The sequence below is a fragment of the Balaenoptera acutorostrata genome, chromosome 2, assembly GCF_949987535.1.
Source record: "Balaenoptera acutorostrata chromosome 2, mBalAcu1.1, whole genome shotgun sequence".
In the NCBI taxonomy this organism is placed as follows: domain Eukaryota; kingdom Metazoa; phylum Chordata; class Mammalia; order Artiodactyla; family Balaenopteridae; genus Balaenoptera; species Balaenoptera acutorostrata.
In genome coordinates, this window is record NC_080065.1 from 29,026,432 (window position 1) to 29,040,561 (window position 14,130).

Genomic DNA, 14,130 nt, shown 5'->3' on the forward strand with positions numbered 1-14,130 from the left:
TGTTGGGTTTTCGTTTCTGTGCGAGGGCTTCCTCTAGTTGCGGCAAGCGGGGGCCACTCTTAATCGCGGTGCGCAGACCTCTCACTATTGCAGCCTCTCTTGCTGCGGAGCACAGGCTCCAGACGCACAGGCTCAGTAGTTGTGGCGCACGGGCTTAGTTGCTCCGTGGCATGTGGGATCTTCCCAGACCACGGCTCGAACCCGTGTCCCCTGCACTGGCAGGCAGATTCTCAACCACTGCGCCACCAGGGAAGCCCTATCTCATGGATTTTTACTTACAAGAAATGTTATTGAGCCTAAAGCAAAGAACCCAGTTGTCTGCATAGCAGGCCACCCAAAGCATGTTTTTAATCTTCCTTCTCACTTAACCTGCAAAGTTACCTACAAATTTCCCATGATTCAAAGGATGAGATTCAACCTCTACTGAGCATATGCCATTATTTCTAAAACAACCGACTATAAGTCTATCTTAACATTTTCTTAATGGACTCCAAAATAGGGACGTGTGAGAGGCAACGTAGAATGGCATTTGTTTTACCATTTATTATCTTACTTAATTTTTTTCACTAAAGGATAAAATTTGTTCTCTCCACCCTCTATCTCCACCCCATTGCACCCCATTTCTCAGCCAAATCAGCTAGAAATTTAAATTAAAAATGGTGAGGGGATGATCCATACAGGAGAACCTACACTGCCTATGTTTCATTTTGGAATGAGAGGGGTGGTCAGAGAGAGGGAGCCCCCCGACCCCTCATCACCTGTACAAAGGCACTAAAAAGCAAAGTTTAGGGAAGTCTAAGTTTCCTGGTCTTTCTCCAATGTGCACCAGACTGGCCATTCTTGTTCCTGGCACGGTGCCAGAGGTCAGGCAATGCCACAGTATGAAGGTAACACCAGAGCATCAGATTTATAAGAAGATTTAAGAGGCAAAAATGATTTTGCTAATAAAACAATTTAGATCTGTTATTGAGTAGAACACAAAATACGCATAAGTGTTTAGGATAAAACTGAAGATTTCAATAAATTTCACACATTGGGTCCTGCCTTTAGACCTCACAGGGATCTTTACTCAGGACATCTCTGCAGAAAGGATTCAGGGTTGGCTAGCTACCATATCTGAAAAGCCATTGTGACAAAGAAGAACATCTCAAAAGTCATCAATTCATCAGACCTTCACCCCAAAAATGACCTAATAACAGCTACTATGTATCTGCTCTTTCTGTACACCCTGTCATTTAATCTCCACATTAATAACCTGGGACCTGAATATAAGCATCCTCAGTTTAAGGTGAAAAGGCTAAAACTTTGAAAGGTTGTATAACATGTCCAAAGTCACACAAGTAAATAAAATGTTCACCCTATAATCTGACTGATTCCAAAGTCCATTCTCTTAGCCAGAACGCTCCAGCTACTTCTGTCTGGTGGCATACTGGTTTTCTATCCCCACTCTGACTGGAAAGGATTGCCTTGGACAAAAGAAAAAACAAAACAAAACAAAACAGCCAGGGATGCTGTGGCAGCTGGCTTGATGTCTCATAGGCAATTGCAGTAACAATTTCTCTTCAAATAGATAAAGTGCCAAAGTCATTTCTCTTTAGTTATAAGCAGTGAGAAATGCCGTGCATGTAGACAGCAATCTGTTGAGCTCTGAAAAGTAGTGATGCATTCAATTTTTTTTAACTTTTCTTGAAAACAAACATTTTTCAGTTGTTTGGAGCATTTCAAGATGTGGAAAATATCAAAGCAATTACCTTATGGAATTTATGACCAAAGTTTCATGATGATTCCTATCTTGTTCTTAGGAGTTTTCCAGATTGATAGAGTGTGGCTCACTCTAATTGTATGAGCAAGATTAAGGATCCTGTAAAACAGACCTGCAACCTAAACAGATATAATCAGAGAAAGATCTGTGAGAGGTTATTTGCTAAAATCTTATTCTAGAGATTTTTCCATATGGTTCAACATAGTTTAGTTTTTTAAACTAAACTAAAAACTAAAAAGTCTATCTTATATAAACAAAAATGCCTAGCCAACATAGGGAAATTGTTTGAAAGGTTTTTATTAAATATGTATGCCATATATTTCTTCTTTTAAGCAATTACAATATTCACTCTGGCCTGGGAGGCTTTCTTCCTAATGATATTAACACAAGAAAAAAAGATTCATTGGCACGAATACGATATTTAACTGTTCAAATTAAAAGCAGACCTCAAAGCAGCCTTTCAAAGAGAGTATTTGAAATAACTTTTCTGTGAACTAAAGCTGGTAATGACTTGGGGGGAAAAAAAACACCTCTCTGTCCTTTCTCCACTCATATCCATCTACTCTGAGCCAAGGTATTCCCTGCTAATCATACATATTTTATTTTCATCCAACTTTCTAGGCACCTTAATTTAAAAAAGAATCCCATAGTAAAGTATTTAGTCAACACGATGAAAGTTCCCTTGCTTGTGCAATTTCTGTTTCATGACAGCCCTCCCTTTATATAGTTCTTTTCATCTCTTTACTTTAAGGACTTGTTTTAGACTATAATTATTCTTGAGACCTGCGTTAACACAACCATTAAATCTTGTATAGGTGGATGATAAATTGGGACGCTAACAAGTTGTACGATCTTTTTCTCAGAATTCTTCTTGTTTGAACTCAACCACCATAAAGCAATATGAAGAAATATCTACATTTCAGAAAGCAAAACGTACACACAGAAACACACAGACAAAATTTTACTGCCAGAAAATCTAGATATTATGAAAGAGTATGGATAGTACCTTGAAAATAATTCATTTCTATTAGCCTGTTGGCAAGTGATTTTGGGAAAACTTCTAAAAAAGGTATGTCATAGTTTACAAATTTTACTTTTGGTAGCTTTAACCATTTTAAAAGATCTTAGTCTTCCCCCTCCATCTCTCCAATGGGAAATCATTGAATTGGCGTTCCCTTAAAATAGAGGTAACATGGAATTCAAAGGGGTTTTTTTCCCTATAAATAAAAACCCCGAAGTGAAAATAATCTTATTTTCATTTTCAAAAATGACACTTCAGAACTTTATCAAAAATTCCAGAGCAAGCAAAATAAAGATTGTACCCAATACCCTCTTTTCCCATATAGCTGAAGCTGCATTTTATAGATATTTCAGCCCATACCTATCAAAAAAACAAAGAAATTCTGGGACAAAAATCTGTATTTGGGGCCTCTAATGCTGATCCTTTGCATCTTAATTAATGGTTGCCCATGACCTGGAGCACCTAGTATTGCACTTCTGGCATTATTTGTAGTTGGCTAAGATTCAATTAATTGAAATTTTTTGCTGTTGCTGAAGAAAATGTGAAATGGAGTATTTATAAACATGGATACCTGATTTTTATTTACAGTCATCTGAAAGAAATTTTACGTCAGTGACTGAGCTGCAACATCTTCTAAAGTTCAGGATGGCAGAAACACTTGACTCTCAGATGCTTTTAAAATGTTTTCAAAAACTTATATGTAATATGTACTTTTTTTCTTCCTATGGAGAAAAATGCTCATTTTACAAAAACTTTCTACTGTGGAAACTTCCTACTGTGTCGTGGAAAAAAATAAAGTTACATTAAAGTCCACTCATCAATTGCTAATTAAATAATTCCTGATGCTCCAAGTGGAGCTGTAGCTGAGTTTGACAGTATTTTATAGGACTAAGTTATATTTTGGCTTAGTTTTAATATCCAAGGAAACTCATTTCATAATTGGTAGGTGTGTAAATATGCTGGCACTTCAGATTCTTTATTTTATTAGGAAAAATATATTAGGAACTTCTCTTTCCCCTGCCAACTGAAATTACAGAGCAAGTCAGCATGCTTAAGTACCAAACACACCTTTTTCTAGGGATAAAGAAAAATAATATATAGAAGGAAAGGTTTTTTGTTTTGTTTTTTAAGCAGGTTGCATTTTATGATATTTCAACTTCATGTTTTTTACTAATATTAAGTGGCCCAACGACTGCAGAATGTTTTATGTACTATTGTTGCACTGCATAAGATCAGCTCTTGGTAAGCAATGGTATCAAAAGCAATACTGGCTACTATCTATTCTCTGCTTAGGTGGCAATGCAGTAAGTGTTTTACATACTGTATCATATTTAATTTTTATAACAAATCAGTGAGGCTTAACTCAGCTGTCTGAACTGGCCTGGCCAGGCCCATCAGTGGAAGTTCAAAAAGGACATTTAAGGGAGGCCTGCTCCTAAGTCAATGTCATTTCCCAGGCTTGCACAGGTTGTGGCTTTTTAGAGGATTTGAGAAATTTGGTAATCAGCTTCGGCAATACAGGAACAAACTATAATAGGACTGATGTGGGACATGCTGATTAAGAGAATAATTTCCTTAATAATGGTAGTTACCGTTAATGGGATATGTACATTTTCTTTCTCCAAAAGATTTCAAAATTATTTTGAATACTTTTTCTTCTGAAGCTACTTTTGAATACTTTTTCATAAAGCTACTGAGATAACAGGGCATATCCCAGAAAGATTGATTTCATTTTGTTTTTCTAGTAGATTATCAACTGTTTTCCAATATCTGTCTTTACTAGCACAAGCAGTATGGTTTACATTAATAGATGAGGAAAATGGGGATTTTGAAAAGATAAAGCTGAAAAGTTGGTGGCATATTAAATTTAGAACTAAAAACTCTATCATCAAAGTTTTCTTTTTCTACATATTATGCTCTTTCTATTAAAAAGTATTTTTCTGTAGCTTTAAATAAGTAAAAGTCCATATTACTGACCTATTAAAAAAGTAACGTGAACATTCTGATTTTCTACCATGGAATAATTAATAGGTGAATGAAATTGAAAAGCGCTTGATTTGATGACTGCAGAACATCAAATAACAATGCACAGTTATTTTGAACAACAACTTCCAGTGAGAATTAGCTTTCTGCTGGCCTTCATTGTGTTGTGGTGCCCCATTGTTTATAATTACACATGTACACTGTGATAGTGCAGTCGTTAAATTAGAAATTGAACTTCTTTGACAACTGCAGTGAAACTTGACAAAAGATGAATGTGATTTTTCTTTTGTTTCCCTTCTTCTTTCACTTATTTAAACATGTATTAATTAACTTGTTCTGGCAAGTGTTTAGTAAACATTGAGCAAGGGCATTTCTTTAGTGGTATCATTAAAATTCCCTTTTAAAATGTTTTGCATGATATTTTATGCACAATTTGACTCAAGTAAACAGAGGTTCTAATTAAAGTTTGTAAATGAAGGCCATCAGAATTGATAAAACATCCAGCAACCCATTCAAGCACATTGTCTTCCTGTCTAGTTCAAGTCTAGTGTGATGGTCAGTTAACATTAGCCTGAATCAGTTAAGATGTCCCCAACTTCACAGGCCCCCTTCTACTTTAGTTAGTCTCAGGGAATAAACCTTTAAATGTTGCAGTACCTCTTGAAGTTGTTATACAATATTTATTCAATTAAATTTCTTCAAAGATACTACACCAGGATATTATGAGAAGTATCTAATTTAGGTTATGGATACTCTGCAAATAAAGTGTTGCATAAAACACACTGAATGAATGAAGCTATCCAAATAGCAAGTGGGGCTTCAATTATTTTTTCCCATTAACAACTTGGTGTAAAAGGTTACACCTCTGTAAATAGTGCTGTCCTTCTGGGTGAGAATAGCCACTGTAGCTTTTCAATGTTAACAGGTAAATGTCCAAAGCACATCCTCCCTTTTTTGCCATATTTCTCCGTGTGTGTTGGGGGAGCGGGGTTGGTGAGGAAGGTGAAGAGAGATGGAAAAGAAATCATTTTGCCTGTAATGCAATAATTGACCTGAAGTGAGAGATATTTTAAGGGAAGCTTTAAACTCCCAGTCTTTAAATTATTCATACATTTTTTTCCTTTTAGTGATGCTGTAAACAACTCCAGAAAGCAAAGCTTTAAGTGCAAGAATTGTTGGTAATTAATAAGTGATTTACTGGCTCTCAGGATCACTGATGTCTCTAATGATCTGTTTTTAATTCATGGGGGTTAAGACAGATTCTGCCCGATCACTTCCTTCAGACCTCCGGGTACTGTACCTGAGCCAGCTAGGGGTGAGAGCAGGAGGTTATTCCCTCTGGCTCTGAACTGTAGAATTAGAGCCTGCTCTCCAGAGGGTAACAACCACTTCTGCTTTTGTAAAAGAAAAGCAAAATAGGATGTAACCCCGACTCCAGCGGGGAGTCTGCCTAATGCTGGGTTTACTTAGCAAGCCCACTAAGCTCTCAAATTAAGCTACCTTTTCAGCCTGGCTTTTTTTTTTTTTTTTTTTTTTGGTGATAAAAGTGAGATTTGGTGTCTAACACTCCTTCGTTATTGTTGTTGTTTTCTTAATTTCTTTGAAGTTTGAAAGAGAAAGAGAAATGCTATTTATCAGGTGCTGCCACTAAGACCCTAAAACTGTACTATTCCCAATTTGAAGATGAGGAAATTGAAGCACAGAATATGAAGCCACTTGCCCACTTCTCAAGACTTAATAAGTATTGATGCTGGGATACATGTGGGTGAACTGGCTCAGAGTGTGCTTCTAACTACAGTGCTGTTCTATCCGTGGGTGTCAGCACACCAGCCCCAGTGTCACGCATGAGAAACAAAAGCTCAGAGAGGTGGAAGAGCTTGCCTGAGATAAATAACACGGGGAGTAAGAGAGAGAAGGACAGTGAGGCCTAACACCCAGCAGCGCTTCTAAATACCACTGTTGTGGGAATTCCCTGGCGGTCCAGTGGTTAGAACTCTGCATTCTCACTGCCAAGGGCCCGGGTTCAATCCCTGGTCCGGGAACTAAGATCCTGCATGCTGCACAGCACAGCCAAATAAATACCACTGTGGTAACTTTTGACAGTCACATTGCTTGTGTTTATTCTACATATCCATGCCTTCTCACACCAAACATTCAACATAACTTGGAACTCTTCTGAATGATTCAGAATCATTATCATGACTATTCGTGTGCTGGATTTCCTCAAGTGCTGTGAGGTTTTTGTATGTCCATTCTTACGGTCATTAGTCCAATCATCAATTCAGGTGTCAGTCATTCTTACATTCCGTCGCTCATGCATTCATCCATGCATCCACTTATTTTACAAATGTTTATCTGGTGTCACTATGTGCAGACTGTTCTCAGCGTAGGAACACAGAGTGTCGCCTATCCACCAGGCCCAGCTCCTTACTCTGTCCATTCTGTCTTTAGTTTTCTGCCTGTCTTTTGAAGCCTTTCTCTGGGCCTTTCAGCCACCCTCTCCTACTAATGGCACTCCAGCCTCCAGCACTCCTTACGCTGTCTCTTTAATTTGCTGTGGATTTAGAAACCTGATGATAAATTTGTTCAAATTTTGTCTGAAACGAGAGTAAATAAAACCTAGATGCTGTTTCCATGAGCAAAATACAAATGAGATAGTGAATGTTATAGTTAAGAAGGAGCCTCCAGATTAGCTGGGTTTGATCCAAGTTCTGCCAACTACTAGCTGTGCACCCTTGGGCAAAGCGTCCGGTCCCTCCAAGCCTGTGTTTCTTGTGTCTGGAGTAAAGGATAAGAGTGGTGGTCTCCATTTCAAAGAATTGTTGTTTAAGACTACATGTTTACAGAGCATTTATCCCATTGCATGGCACAAAGCAAACTTTGTTTGCTGTTCTTATTTAGCTTATACATTTTGTGACAACTATTTTTACCTCTCAGAGACCTGTATTGTTGTTATATTTTTAGGGGAGTTGTGAAGATTCAGTTGTAAGGTCACAGCTATAATGAGCACTTATCATGGACAGCAGCCTGGCCTGTGACTCCTCAGAGTGAGTTCAGAGCAAGGACTCCAGAGTCTGATGCCAGGGCTAGAGTCTGGCTTCATCATGTACCCATTACCTGACCATAGACAAGCTACTCAGTCTCTGTAAGTTTCAGTTTCTCATCTGCAGAAGTTATAAGAATATTATCCACCACACAGATTGTCATCAGAATTAGATGAAGACGTATTTGTGATGTGCTCAGCACAGTGCCTAGCACAGAGTAAGTTCAGGAATAGAGCACGGCAAATTTAACTATTATTATGAGCTAGACTTCATATGATTGACAAAGGCTTAGATATTGTATCAGCAAGAATAAATACAACATCTCCACTCCTCATAGCACTTTCACGCGTATGAGCCTTTAAAAAGCATCTGTGACGTACCAGTCATTTCACAATGACTTAATGGTAAACCCAACCATGTGACTCCTTGTGCAGTTTAATAAAGTTAAATCTGTTTCGAACTCCTCACCCCCGCTAAGATACCCTTGTAGCTCCCAGCCAATACACTCGGGCTGCCCTTTCATTGAGCTATTGGAAGAAGACCAAACTCACTGAAATCATTCGCACTAATGCGCAAGTGGGTTTTGACATCTTGCAGTCTTGTTCAAGCGTCATTGTCTTAAATGGCTACGCATCCGAAAGAAGTAAAGCTGCCAGAGAGCCTGATGTACAAGCAGGGAGTAATATGAAACCAAGTCTTTCATAGATTTCTGCAACCTAAACATATCGTTTGCTACAGAAGTGTTTAAAATTCATGCCATGAATAGCTAGTTAAAGGCATAAAATGCTTTCTCTTCTCCTTTGTTCACACAAGTAAAAGAGAGCATCCACAAGCCCAAAGGCCCTGAGGAGCCAGGCAACAAGGGAATGAAGCAAGCAGGTTTCATAACTCATAAAGGAATGAAGCAAGCAGGTTTAAGAAAACTGCAGAGAATGTGAGATGGCAAAAGACAATTGAATGGCAATTGAACACACAGTGGGCAGGCATCAATAAGGATCATGGGGAAGCACCAGCACTGATTCAGGAGGCAGCTCCCTCCACTCCAGAAATGAAGATGTCACCAGAGCTTCTGTGGTTTCAAGTTAATCCAGAAATAGGCATGTACTGGTCTTTAAAGATGAGTGAGTGACTGACTGCAGTTCCTCAATTGTGAAAGGCAAAATAAGAAATGTGCAGGAGGCAAAGTGTGTCCTCTGCTAAGATATTCTTTGACAATTTAGGTAGTTGTGACCATCTTACTAGCTAAGACCTCACATAGATTCATTCATTTTATCCTCACAGCCATCCTACAAGGTAGGCACTATTAATATCATTCCACTTTATAGATAAAAAATTTGAGACACACATTGGTCCCCTATTTGCCCAGCCAGTGTTGGGTGGGGCTGAGCTTCTAACCTAGACATGTGACATGCCAGAGTCTATTCTTAGCCATATTCTGATACTTCCTCTCACAATAAAATAGTTTGGACTCCCCCCCCCAAAAAAAATGTGGAAAAAGAACTGTGTCTTTTTGATTCAAGTTTTGGGGTTTTTTTGTTCCCAAGTGAGTATTTCGAGTCAACAAATATTCCTTGAGCCTCAACTACATATAAACCGCCATTTTATGTGCTATAACACATTTGATTTTATCTTCATTAATGCAATGTCTGGAATATCATTTTAGAACAAGGGTAATACTGTTGAAATAGGTTCATCTGGAAACACATCAGTTTGCAAACAGATTGGCATATTATCCACAAATATAAACATTTACAGAAAATTCGGGCATCATTCGATGACTGCTGCCATAATGATTCATTGGCACTAGAGGAATGCTATGTGAAGAAGGATGCCAAGGCTGTTCGACACATTTCAGTGGAGTTCATTACACACACGAAACGGAACCAATTTTACTCAACAGTGACTTTGACATTTACAGAAAAATGAAATGGAGGTTTCGAAATGAAGACTTCATGTGAAATCTCTACCAAAAGTTTTAAATTGGTTCTATCCTTATGTCACCACTTCTAGAAGATCAGCCATGTACTATAGACTTATTTTTATTCTCAGCAGGTGGCAACCTATTCAAAACAAAGTTCCTTGGGTGATCAGAAAATCAATCGTGAACAAACTTAATTGGCTGTGAAACTCTTCTCTTAGAATAAAGAAGGTATATATATTTTTAAAGATTTACTTGTAGGAAGACATGTGTCCGTTTGGCTTCACTCTGTTTAATTCATCCTGATATCACAGTCCTGTTTCTTTGATTTGCTGGTTTTAATGGAGTAAATACCATCCTTGTCCCCACTGCACCCAAAGATAGTGTGAGAATGGAGAGATTTCAGGCTCTCAAGAGTTGGAATACAATAGGGTCAGGAGAAATGTTAAATAGTTATAAATAACCAGCTGTCTTCTACTTCATTGACCATAGAATGTGAGAAGATGTACCAAAATTTCAGAAGGGATTTATGGTACATATGCTAAAAGCATTACTAATGGGTTATGCCAATGGGTTAGGATGACTTATGGGTAGATAATATTCTGTGAGCAGCATCATGCAAAGTGCTATGCTACAGTATTTCTGTGCAACACCATTTATTTGAAGAAATAATTTTATAACAGATTTTAAAACATTCTCTTACTAGGGTAAATGGTTCAAATATATTAATAATGTTGCTTTATTGAATGCTTAGTTGCTTTCAATGCCAAAGTTAAGGCTCTGCATGCCAAAGAATGAATGTACTTGGTTTAATTTGTAAGCCTAGATGGCATTATAGTAATATTGCACTGATTAGAATTAATCAAGAACACCAGAACAAATGTATGCTGTCTGAATTCTAAAACTTTAAAGTAATTATATTGCTTTTAAATCTGTCTAATATTTACTTGTTTGTCTGTAAATAGTATAATAAAATCAGTATCTCAAAACCAGATAATATAGTTGAGTCATTCAGACTGTTATCAAACATAAGTCACTGAAGAAGCAATTCAATCAATAGAGAAGTTTTCTAATTAGCATATTAATTATTTGCAAATAAAAGGTGATTCCAAAGTACTCCAAGGAACTTGAAGACATTGTAGTTTGTCTTCTCATTCTATATCTCCTATGAAATATTTTTACATTATTAATTTCCAATGATCTAGTGGAAAAGATTTTGCTAATCAAAGGAAAACTTCAGCCCAGCTTCTGCCATTAATTATCACATATTCTAAATTGGTAGACCCTGAATTAATGAGGCCCAGGCTTCTTCTAACTGGCATGCATTAAAATAAAAGCTGGACTTGACTATGTACTCTTGTGAAGATTGAAGTATATATGCATATTGGCTGCCAGGCAAATAAATTTTCAAAGTATGTAATTATCAATGTTATGTGGGCTTTGCCCCACTATCTGTAAACATCTTAATTACCTTCTACACATGACTAAGAAAAGGCTTCTGCAAAGATTCAAACTATTGCCTATAAGAAATAGAAATCCACCCCCCCCCCAAAAAAAACAGATTCCAGCAAAAAGAAAATAAAAAGTAGAGACTTGGTCTATTAAGTAATCTTTTAACTTCATTGCTAAACTGTCATTGGGCTGTAATTAGGCAGGTCAAGTTTTATTTTTATAGAGTTTTTGATATCTCTAACTCATTTGCTGTTAATGCCATGAGGGGATGGGGGCAAAAAGATACAATATCCACATTGTTTTGTATTCTTTCCACTCCCACTGTCTAATCTTCTGGTTCTTTCCTTCTTGAATAACCATACCTGCAATTTTAAAATTCATTGTCTATGTAGGCCATTACTTTCTTGTCATTTTAGTTTACTTTCTGAGACCTACAGAATGAGCCAGCACATCTGATTACTACTTGCCATATGGTTTTCCTGTATTTTGACTGCTCAGAAGCCAGCGGCTTTCCCACATTTCTCAAAGTTGTGCTATACCAGGCCCTTTCCTTCCTTTCCTTGAACATATGGCCATTTAGCACCTTAAGAATCCTGTTTTTTGCATCTAAGGTCATGTTTGGAATATGGGGTTTTTTTTTCATTTCATACTTTTAGATTAAAATCTAAAATCTGTATATCATTAATTTCAACTATATCAAATTCTTATTCAATATAGTATCAGCCTGTTAAATTACAAGAAGACATGTTTGTCCAGTCCCATTTTTGCAAGGGCAAAATTGCTACATTGAAGCTAGGTCTGATTTTTTTTTCACCTGAATAAAGTAAAGATGATTTTCAAAACTTTAACAAAATGGAAAGGGGAAAAAAACACATAGATTGTATGAATGAGTCTGTCCTCCAGTGAACTTTCCTTTTTGCCCATATTCTTCTTGAGGCAGGCAGTGGGCACAAAGCTTCTGCCTTCTCTGTTTCTACACCGTTACTGTGAAATACTGAATCGAAGTCTACACAAAGGCAAACAATTAGCAAACGGACTAATTCTGATTTTTAAAGTGCTTCTATTCTTTAATTTTAAGAGAATTTGACTTGCTTGGAAATGCCTATTGAAACATAAAAAAGTATTTAAAGCCTAAGAGGTAACCAAGCTATCTTTTGCAAGCTGCTGTAGATGGATTCTACACTTGTAATGCAAATAATAGTAACAATAGTAGTAATAATAATAATAACAGCTAATACGTATTAATACCTACTGAGTGCTAGGCACTGTTTTAAGTGCATGCAATGACTCATTTAATCCATATATAACACCCTATGAGGTAGTTACTGTAATTACCCCATTTACAGAAGAAGAAACTAAGGTGCAGTGAAATCAAGCATTTTCCCCAATTCACAGCAATTTAAACCCAGGCAATCTGTCTCCAACATTGCTAATCTTAACCACTATGCAATCCTGACTATTAAGAAGTGTTATATGAGAATTGCTAAGTTATATATTCAACAGTGTAGAGTTTGTTGGAGTTTTTTTTAAACTATAGAATTTCACAGAGAAATCTATCCCTTTAAACACCAAATATGAGTGGATCATGGTGATTTTAGTAATTTTGCATATTGAGTTTTAACAAGGACACACCCTACCAAGTTGATACAAAAAGAGCTGGGTTATAGCAAAACTATATGTTCTACCATACTTGGAAACTCTGCTTAAATTTGTACCACTTTAAAAGCTTATTACCAGCCAAGCAGAAAAAAATATGAAATACTTGACATTTTGGTATCTGCGATATTAAAAAGAACTAATATTTAATAGTCAAGTGGCAACAGCTTGTAGAGTTTGCATACAACATCCACAGGGATCGATTTTTCTTTAAAATGGCCTTTAGGAGTCTGCCTTTTAAACAGCTGACACCTCCATTCTCTGCATCCCTCTTTCCTGCCAGCACTGTGGGCCACACACTGAGTGCAGCAGCAGATGTGTAATTCTTCACTGCAGGATTTGTCTATGCAAATAATGGAGAATGTGGAAAATTAAGAAAAATGTAATTTCCCCTGAATCAACTTCAGTGTAATCTCTACTACTAGAAATGAATAGATGTCTTTAGAGGGCTTTTCTCCATATGGTCTCTCAGTCCCCTTTATATACCATCCACGAGAAGAGAGAAGAACCGTCGTTACCTAATCGATCATCAGTCATTCCACACCTGTACCAAGGCCACATAATGACAAATATAGTCACCTGGCATTTTTCCAGCATGACTAATTGTCACAGTACTAATTCACTCACCTGTGGAAGTTTCAACTTCCCCAGCCTGCTGTCAAGAAGATGCATAATAATGGAATAAAGGTTTAAAAATGCTGAACACTGTGAAATATTTCACTTATATTCCAACAGAAAACTTCCACTTAAACATGTGTTGGGTGGCTATAATTATTCATTGCTGAGGTTAAAAAAAAAAAACTGGTCATATATACATTTACCTGGTAGAAAAATAGGAGAAAAGGGAACAAATCTTTTCTGACATAGAGGGAACAAAAATACTGATCAGATTACCTACAACCTGTTTCTTTATCTGCACTTATTTGTTAACTGTACCAGCTTAATTACTACTATGTTCTACATTACAAAGCCCTTCATTTTTTTATTAGTATTATTTAAGAAAATATGTTTTCTATATCAAATAGTAAAGTGAAGGAGTAATTTATTGGATTTTTTTTCAAGAAACGTGGGGAAGTTTAGGAAGGAGATATAGGCATGTATTACTTAATTTACATAAGATATTAAACCAAATTGTGACATCTTTGCCAAGCACTCTGGCCCGAGGATTTGTTTCAAAGATAGGTTGTGTTTTTGAAAATTAGTATTTGTCATGGAAAATTATTACCGCAATTATAATAGCTGACTTTTCTGAAGATCTTGCCGTCGATTGCCCTCACTGTGGTATTGAGGTATA

The 14,130-nt window shown here is 36.9% G+C and overlaps 1 protein-coding gene across 2 annotated transcripts in view; it reads left to right on the forward strand.

Annotated features, from left to right (window-relative positions):
• The window catches only part of CDH6 (cadherin 6), a 129,074-nt gene that overhangs the window by 52,845 nt on the left and 62,099 nt on the right, over positions 1–14,130 (forward strand). The gene's annotated exons all lie outside the window — the stretch shown is intronic.